We start from the raw sequence: 9773 nt of genomic DNA on the forward strand, positions 1-9773 counted from the left end.
GCTAAGTTCAGAGTAATTAAATGGATGTATGGATACTAGGTACTATCTATAATGTTTCTACATACACTTAATATCTGCATAAATAAATGGGTCTCCATATCATAAAGTTTCATAATTGGAACTATTATCAGAAATGCAGTAGTCTAGAAAAAATAATAAAAAAAAACACATGGACTCTGGCTTATAAAATGTTGTCATTACAACTTTTTTTTAAAAGACACTTATTTATTTTATGTATATTAGTACACTGTAGCTGTACAGATAGTTGTGAGCCACCATGTGGTTACTGGGATTTGAACTCAGGACCTTAGGAAGAGTAGTCACTGCTCTTACCCGCTGAGCCATCTCTCCAGCCCCCATTACAACTTTTTTTAAAGGAGATTTTTTTTTTTTTGAAGCTTCAGCTAACATCTGGCAGTAAACATCAGTGCTGGCTAACTACCCACAGCTGGTATTAATAGGATAGAAAAATGTTATGTTTCCTGGTTAAAATGTCCAAGCCAAAAATCATTCTCACAAGCAAACTGGGCTGCTAGAAATTCAGTCTGATGGATTAGTTGGTTTCACTTTTCTATTTCTGGCCTACAAAAGTAGGACAAATGATATGCTTTATGAAGATGTATCCCCGGGACCAGCTTTCATGGGGAAAAGTCTTCTATAAAAGTTTAAAACCAGAGACGTCTCCCTCTGGCTTTCGCCATCAAGTTGTACAGTATTTAAATAAGAGGACACTCTTTGGTCATCTCCAAATGCACTCACAGCAGCTAAGACAGGAAATCAAGACCTCAGGCCTGGAATTCAAACTGGCTCTGTTCCTACTGAGGCCTTAGAGTTGTCACCAGCAAGAGGAACAGAAAGCTAGAGAACAATAACCAAAGCATGGTTCTCTATAGTAATAAACCTTGTTTGCCATGCATAGGCAAAATACATATGGGATGTTAATGGTGCATCAGCCTTCAAGACTGGCTAGCTGATTAGCCAAAACAAAAGGAAGTGAAGAAATGGGGTCTGCAGGTTGTCAGCACACAGCACAGCTACAACACCAGAGTGCCCCAGTCTCACCTGGTTAACACTCCTCTGCTTATGCAGCTTACCTCACTCTCCCAAAAAAAGAGAACTATTCATGAAGAGTCAGGGGTCTTTCTCTGGCTGGATAGAAGTGCTGCCCTTGAGGCATATGAGCATCACCTGGAATATAAACGCTTCACTGTTGGGGGAGGGGAGAGGGAGGATGCTAAGGACTCTCCTCCTTACATAGATGTCTCTTCCCCTCCCTGAGCAATGAAACTCTACAGCCCACACCCTCAAGTCACTGAGCTTTTTATACACGGCATCTTCTTCCACTTGAAGCAGTGCAGCTCAGCTAAGGCCCACGTTCTCATGGAGGGACCAACTTGACTCTGCTCCATGGGCTGTGCGTATCCTCCTCCTCCATCTTTTCTCCCTGCTCTCAGCACCTCTCTCTCCAATCGCTTCCCCTCCATTCTCTGCTTTTCAATCTCCATGTGACCCTGAACAATCATCCTATTACATCCCTGAACTCTCTCCAGGACATTCATCTCCATCCACCTTTTTAATGGCATTGTTAATGATTTGACGGGAGTAAATCACAGTCAAGATAATGGCTGCAAAAAATTAATAGACATGATTTTTATGATATAATATACTAGTGTACTAATCGTGAGAACAGTTAATTGAAAAGCACTAAATATTTTATTATCCATTCAGCATTCTGTTTATTCTTTCTCCCATTCTGAACTTTTTACCTATTATTCTTTCATAATTTCCCATAAAGGAAAACTGCAGAGTAAGATAAAGGGGATTCTAATCTCTACATCTAATTACAGAAATGAGTAAATCACCATTTAACATGTCATAATCTTAAGAAAAAGGAGCAAGGCACAATTCAAGGAGAAGCTAACATCCTAAGCTTCAGAGAAATCTAATCTAACTGAAGAACTGTTGAAATACTTTTAAAAAAATGGAGTCTTTTTTTTCTTTCTTCCTAATTCTAGAAAAAGAATATCCATAATCATTTTCATACCCAGTGTTTTCAGTTAACTGAATTGGTTTTTACTGAGTTTCATGACTGTGGGTCATGTGCCAGGGAAGGAACAATGCTGGCCTCTCCCTCATCCCTGTAGCTTTAGCCTCAAGAAGCCCAGGTCTGACAGAGAGTGCACAAACAATATTATGCACAACTCTAGAATCCTGTTCCCTTTAAGACTGATGTTCGTCCATTCAAATAATTCTCCCCAACTGGAGCATTCACCTTTCCACCATCAGATTACCAACGCAGCCTCCCCTCAAGCGAAGCCACGCTATTTTCACATCTAATAAATTCCAGTAAAGACTCGGCATTCAGACTTGACAGTTAGTTTACAAAGCGGTTGGATTTTGTTTTGTTTCTTGGATTGGGGAGAGGATAAAAACCATCATACCATATACATTCTTGAAACCCAACAATCCTCTACCACACTCACTATCATCGTCTTCATCTCTGGGGAAGTGAGATGGCTGGCTTCCAGGCTGAGTCCACTCATGCAGAGCTAGCTCCAAGCTCCATTGTTAAACGCACAAAGTTTCTCTTTGATTCTTCTGCCCTCCCTCTTGCTGACTGAGCTAACATCCATCAGGCTTCCCCACCACCATCTCCCACCCTACCCCTAACTCCTGCTCACCACTATCCACCCACTGGACCATGGTTTTTCCCTATCCAGGATTCTTAGAGACTGGAGAGAAGATGGTCGTTGGAATTTCAAGCTCCTGGAGACAGTCTTTCATTATTAATCCCTGAACTTAAAAGAATCTCAGAATTATCTAGAAGCCTGTTGCATATATCAACTCTAGGGTCTGCCACAGAGTTTGGGTTCCTGGAGAGCAGCAAGATTCTGCCCCTGTGATTTATCACCACCAACCAGGGATGGTCAAGGCCTCTGGGATCATCCCACAGTCTCCCATGTAAGATTCTTCCCAAACACCACAAAGTTTTTGATGCATGGAATGGGAACTGGAGGGGTTAATTTCCTAGAATAGGTAGAATCCGTAAGAACATGTTCATGACAGAGAAAATCAATCCATGGTATTAGCCATGGCCATAGATTTCACTATGCTGTCTTCAACTCAATCAGCTGATCCCTCCAAATTAAGATGTTTGATCAGCTAATTGTATCAAGAAAGAAAATGGCATTGGTTCTTTTTAGTTTCTTCATTATTATAAAAGGCAGATTTATAGGTGTGCATATTGGCCTTTTCTTTCTTTCCCCAGAAATGAGAGTGAACACCAGCCATCTCCTAAACCCAGTTGGCCTGTAAACCACCTACTTGGCTAGGAAGGCTGGCCAGCAAACTCTCAGGATCCACGGTTGTTTTTTTTTTTCTGCCACACTTGTACTGAGGTCATAGATAAGCTATCGAGCTCAACGTTTTTCTCCCCTCTTTACATGGGTTCTGAGGATCTAAACTCAGATCCTCAGATTTGTGTGGCAAGAACTCTACTGACTGAGCCATCTCCCCACTTCTCTGAAATTAGGTTCTTGCTCCAACTCAGCAGCTCTCCCTGTCAAGGGAGCCTCTCTTAACATCTACAAAAGGGCCATCATAGCACTTAACCTGCTGAAAGTGACACATTTAGGCCCCTGGATGTCTCAAGGTCTCTTTCAACACTTTGGTCTCAATTCAGCCAGTCCTCTCCAATTAAAGATGTTGGATGCAAATGAGGATGCTATGGTTCAAGTGTGATTGATTTAAGGGGGTATTTTTATATCACAGTAAATTCCTATCTCAATAATAGATAATTATAATGCAATTAGACACATTATGATGATAAATTAAGACTCTGATCATCTGAACCATGACAACTGATATTTGTTGAAGAAATAATGTCAGTGAGTTTCCAGATAGCCAAAGATGGTTAAGCACCACTTGGATGACCCTTGAAGGGTTGGAAGAGGGGATTCAAGTATTGAGTGGCTATAACTTATACCCTCAAGGACTCTTCCAACCTTAGAGTCTCATCCTAAATACTACTCATTATTACAAGTGTTATTAATAACAATCTGTCTCTTTTTTGCTGAAAGATGCATTTGCTGAAAATTTATATTCTAGCAAACCAAATCATACTTCATTTTCAATTACTGTGATCCAGCTACTCTAAAAGAACAAACGGAGACTCCATTGCTTTGAAACCAAAAGAATATTCCTTGATGTGAAATAAAAAAAAAAAAAAAAAAAAAAAAAAAGCATTTACCTACATCTGATTTTTTCAAGAAGTATACACCTGAACAATGAAGAGAGGTTTAAACTTTATTTGAAGATAAAGTTATACACTGGGGGAATTGAAAGGATTTTTTTATGACCTCCCACCTGTGATGGTATGTATCACGTGGCCCAGGGAGTGGCACTATTAGAAGGTGTGGCCCTGTTGGAGTAGGTGTGTCACTGTGGGGGTGGGCTTTAAGACCCTCATCCTAGCTGCCTAGAAGTCAGTATTCTGCTAGCAGCCTTCAGATGAAGATGTAGAACTCTCAGCTCCACCTGCACCATGCCTGTCTGGATGCTGCCATGCTCCCACCTTGATGATAATAGACTGTATCTCAGAACCTGTAAGCCAGCCCCAATTAAATGTTATCCTTATAAGAGTTGCCTTGGGGGCTGGTGAGATGGCTCAGTGGGGAAGAGCACCGACTGCTCTTCAGAAGGTCATGAGTTCAAATCCCAGCAACCACATGGTGACTCACAGCCACCCGTAATGACATCTGATGCCCTCTTCTGGTGTGTCTGAAGACAGCTACAGTGTACTTACATATAATAAATAAATAAATTAAAAAAAAAAAAAAAAAGAGTTGCCTTGGTCATGGAGTCTGCTCACAGCAGTAAAACCCTAACTCAGACAACCACCCAAGCAATTTTTTTCATAACTGTAAGTAAAAGAGCAGATTCTTTGCTTATCTTCATTACATAATTTCCAAGGCAGCATTGCCCTTGGCATATCCCAAAGAATACATGATTAAACAAACCAACATCATCATTATTACTAAAATACTAAAACCACAGTCTGACACCACACTGCATGAGTTAACTGTTTTAAACAGTTAATCGGAGCTATAACCTACCAAGCAGGTTCAGATGCCCTTATGCAAGCTTATGGTCCTCCCCCCATTTCCTCTCCTCCCTTCCTTTCCTCTCCTCCCCCCTTCCTCTCCTCTCCTCCCCTTTCCTCTGTTGCTGTTGTTGTTGTTGTTTTTGTTGTTGTTGTTTGAGACATAGTCTCACTCTGTAGCCCAGGCTGACTTAATACTCACTATGTAGCCCAGGCTAGCTTTGAATTTATCTCCCCATTCCAGTTTTGCACCAGTCACTTTTACTTCATCATCCTTGACCAGATTTAGTAGTAAAATAATAATTGTGCACAAAATACAAAATATACAGTTATACTCAGATGGAAAGTAAGAATTGCAATGTTTATAATATTTTCAAGATAGCAAACACTGGGAAAATTGACAAGCCATTCTCTTTTACTCTTGGCGATGTCTATGAGCACACTGAACTTGCACCTCCCGGCAAACCTCCTGTGCAGCAGAAGCAACATGGAAGAGGAACAGGCGGACAGATGGGAGAGGCGATCTATAGCTACCCACAGAGTAGTCAATTTAAAGAAAGCACTGACATTGAATAGCACTGCGACCAGTGTCGTAAAGAGCTGGCTCCACTGTCATAAACTTGGAAACTTTCCTACACCTGATGCTTGTCCAAATGCCTGGCTCTTTGTAATTCACTGGCCTTTGAATCACCATGATGCCTTCTGTTTAAAATTCATTGGTAAAAAAAAAAAAGCAAAGAGCCTTCCAGCAGAACTGGATCAATACCTTGAATCTCCCTAGAAGACAGAAAAGGTAATCTTCTGTTGTTCAGACCGATGGCTACATTTTTCCTTTAGTCCTGATATGGACACCAGCAGGAATTCTCCTGCAGAGGCTGCTCCACAGCCTAGCCAAAGGAGTTCTAACAGGGAGTGTTGAATGTTCTTTCTTAAGAGAGTTTTAAAGTCCTATGTCTTTTTTTTCCCCTCAAAAAATGTACAAATTCTTCTAAAATCTAATCACCATGCTATTTCCCATGGTACGTCTTTTATTCAAAAATACTTATTTTACTTTATTTATTATCTTGGCTTTATGTTTGTTTTTTGAGACAGTTATACTGTGTAGCTCTGGCTGTCCTGGAACTTACCCTGTAGACTAGGCTGTCCTTGAACTCAGAGAGATCCACCTGCCTCTGCCAAATGCTGGGATTAAGAGTATACACCCACCACTGCCTGCCTCTTATCTTTTTTAATGATTTATTTATTTTTATTTATGTCTCCATGAGGATCCCCTGGTATTACAAACAGTCATGAGCTGCCATGTGGGTGCTGGGAATTGAACCCAGGTCCTTTGGAAGAGCAGCCACTGTTCTTAACAATTGCACTATCTTGCCAGCTACAAAAACTACTTTCTAAATTCCTTCTTAAGACCTATATTCTGGACACAAGAATGTTCTACTGCAAAACTGTGAGTTATAGATTTCATTCCCCTGAGTGATGGATTTTGTTAAAGACTACAAAATCAATTGGGCACAGTAGCTCTCCCTTTAACCCTTGTGCCTAGGAGACAGGGTGGGAAGACTACTGCAGACTCAAGGCACACCTATGATAGGGAATAAAAATGCTGTCCCGAAAGCTAAACAAAAAACCCCAAATTGCTGAAGTCTGGGTTGAGTCACAGTGTAGGTTATCAGTAGAAATCCAGCATAAGTCAAAATTCTGGAGGTCTGTAGACAGCTCTGGTAGAGGAGATGTTTGAAGGGCTGAATAAGGACATTACTAGAATAGAAATACATACTTTCAATGTGATTCCCATGAGAGGAAGAAACCTCAATTGATGTACGCCCAGCATCTGTCTGAAAGAGAAACAGAGACAGACAGAAAGACATCTCGTTAATTTAGAATGATTTTGAGATAGGGAGAAAATCCAGTTAGTAAACATCTAGTCTCAGAACCCATGTGAAGAGCTAGGCTTAGTGGCTACATCCAAACATGGGGAGGTGGGTATGAATAGACTCCTGGAGCTCAATAGCCTGTGAACTCCCAATCCCAGGGAGAGACTCTGTCGCAGAGAAACACAGGGGACAGCTCTTGAGGAATACCACCATGGTTGATCTGAGACCTCTCTGCATATACATGTACATACACTGACATACATATGACCACACACACACACACACTATTTATATATATTTGGCCTCAGTACACTTTTGAAATATCGAGGACCTGCAAAGAATTTTTTTGCATATGTAAGTTATATTCACTGATATTTACCAAATTAGAAATTAAAACAAAAATGTATAAAATGTTGGTTGGTTCATTTAAAAATAACAGTAATAAACTACATATTAATATAAGTAATATAAGTAACATATTATATAAAATAACTACATTTTACAAAACAAAACAAAATTTAGCATGAATAATGGCATCATTATCTTTGCAAACTCTTTAGCGGGGGAAGGTCTTCATAAAAAAGCATCTCACACCTGCTTCAACATCCAATCTGCTGCATGTCACATGACCTATGAATGGAAATCTCCACTTGCACCATGACAGAAGGAAAGGGGGAAACATCTTGGTGTAGCTGTGAAGACAATTTAACTGACAGACTCCTTATGGACTTTGAACTGTCCAAAGTCTCTCCTACCACACTGGGGAGAACACCGTTTGGAATCACAACCAAGTGTGTGCAATAAGCACAGAACGTGTGCATGTGTCTAAAAACTGAGAGCCAAAGCAAATACAACAAGAGACTGTGGGTGCCCCAGGGAAGTGGGTTTTTTAAGTCTCCACATTTTTTTCAGATTATGAGACTGATGTGCTATCTGCTATTGTGAGAGGACCACCATCTTCATAGCCTTAATTTCCTTTTCTGCCCTACCAGGGCAGTATGCTAACCTCCCCCTGTAGCCCAGTAAATCTACCATTCCTTCCTGGGAATTGACTATATCTTTGTCTACTAATTAAGTACTTCTGTCTAGGGCAAGAAAATGAGTCACAGCAGCAGCCCAGACAGCCCTAGCTGCTGAAGAACATGATTTAAAATGACGGTGTCTAGCAGAGTTTTGGTGGTAAGGGTATCCCAGAGTTTTAGTGGTGAGTGTATCCCAGAGTTTCATATTTTGTCTCCTAGATCCACCCAAATCTGTTCATTGTTCACGTGGACTGTTCTCAGCCATAAGTGGCCACAGCTATTACCTAGTAAGAACAGGCCATGGCAAGAGAGTCTTACAAAACACAAAAGAAGCACTGGTTGATGGGATTGTTACCAGTTATTTGGGCCAAAGCATGGGCCCAGGCAACCCTTACAAAGGAGGCTTCCCCACCTGTCCCTAATACACCAAGTCAAGAGACAAGGGATAATAAAACCCAGAGGAACGATATTTGTTCAATGTGGGCACATTGGGAAAAGGAACAAATAAAAGGGCCAATGTCAGCATCCTGCTGTGTCTAATATGAGGCTGGATTTAACTAGAAGGTAAGGGGTTGGATACCTAAGCAGCCCTGGTCAAGGTCCTGCCATCCCTGACCCACCATCGGTTCAGTTCTAAGTGTCTCCAACAAGGTGGTGCACAAAAGCTCTTCCTCAGAGACAAGTCTCTCTGCAGGCTGGTACCAGGATTCCAACATTCTCTTCTCCTAACATGTAATTCTAATTTCTTGGAGTCCGTTGTCTTTAAAGCGTAATAACTGAAGGGGAGACACAAGTATTTCCTTTTGGAACATCTTCACTCCTAGCTAGACACATGTCTGTTATCCTAATACTTGGGAGATAGAGGCAGGACGATGGCTGCAAGTCTAAGGACAGCCTTTTCTACACACCAATTTCCAGGTTAAACAGTGCTATTTAGTAAGATACGTCCTCAAAAGACAGTGTAGAGGGGTTGGAGAGATGGCACAGCAATTAAGAGCACTGTCTGCTCTTCCAGAGGACCTGAGTTCAATTCAGCAACCACAGGGTGGCTCACAACCATCTGTAATGAGATCCAATGCCCTCTTCTGGTGTATCTGAAGACAGCTACAGTGTACTCACATACATAAAATAAATATATCTTTAAAAAAAAAAAGACAATGTAGAATCTCTCTGCTCCTGTTTGGATAGTTTCCAGGTAGGAAGGGAGCAGCTTAGACCCCAAGACTTCACACACTGCAGACATGAGATATGTTCTCTCATGTTGGGAAAGTGTTTCTCAGACTTTGTGCTGATATGAGAGAAGAAATAGTAAGAGCAAATATGTCGTGGACTGATCCCTTGAAAAAATATTCTGGCTCACAAACCACTGTCATTTCAATTTCTAAACTGAGCAGTCCCTAGATCCCAGGTCCACTGCAGGTGTTTGATGTCCTAGCAGGAAGGGTACCCAGTAGAAAGATATGAATATTTGCAATATAGTCGCCGGGCTGCATCGAGCTAGCTGTGTGATCCTGGCCAAATCAACCCACCTCTCCAGTTCTAAGCTTCTACTCAGGAAAAGTGAAAACATTAAGACAAATGAACCCCAAGGACTTTTTCATTAAGAAGTTGCAGAGCCCTCAAGATCTGGGCCCATGCATACCGCACCTTCACCCAACATGGCTGCTATCCGGGAAGACTCTGACCTTTCGCTGTTCGGGGGTCTCATTATTCCCAGGGCTCCAGACGGAACACATGAAGTCCCTGTGGTGCTGAGCATATGGCCTGGCTCAAGAA

Source organism: Mastomys coucha, unplaced genomic scaffold, assembly GCF_008632895.1.
Source record: "Mastomys coucha isolate ucsf_1 unplaced genomic scaffold, UCSF_Mcou_1 pScaffold15, whole genome shotgun sequence".
In the NCBI taxonomy this organism is placed as follows: domain Eukaryota; kingdom Metazoa; phylum Chordata; class Mammalia; order Rodentia; family Muridae; genus Mastomys; species Mastomys coucha.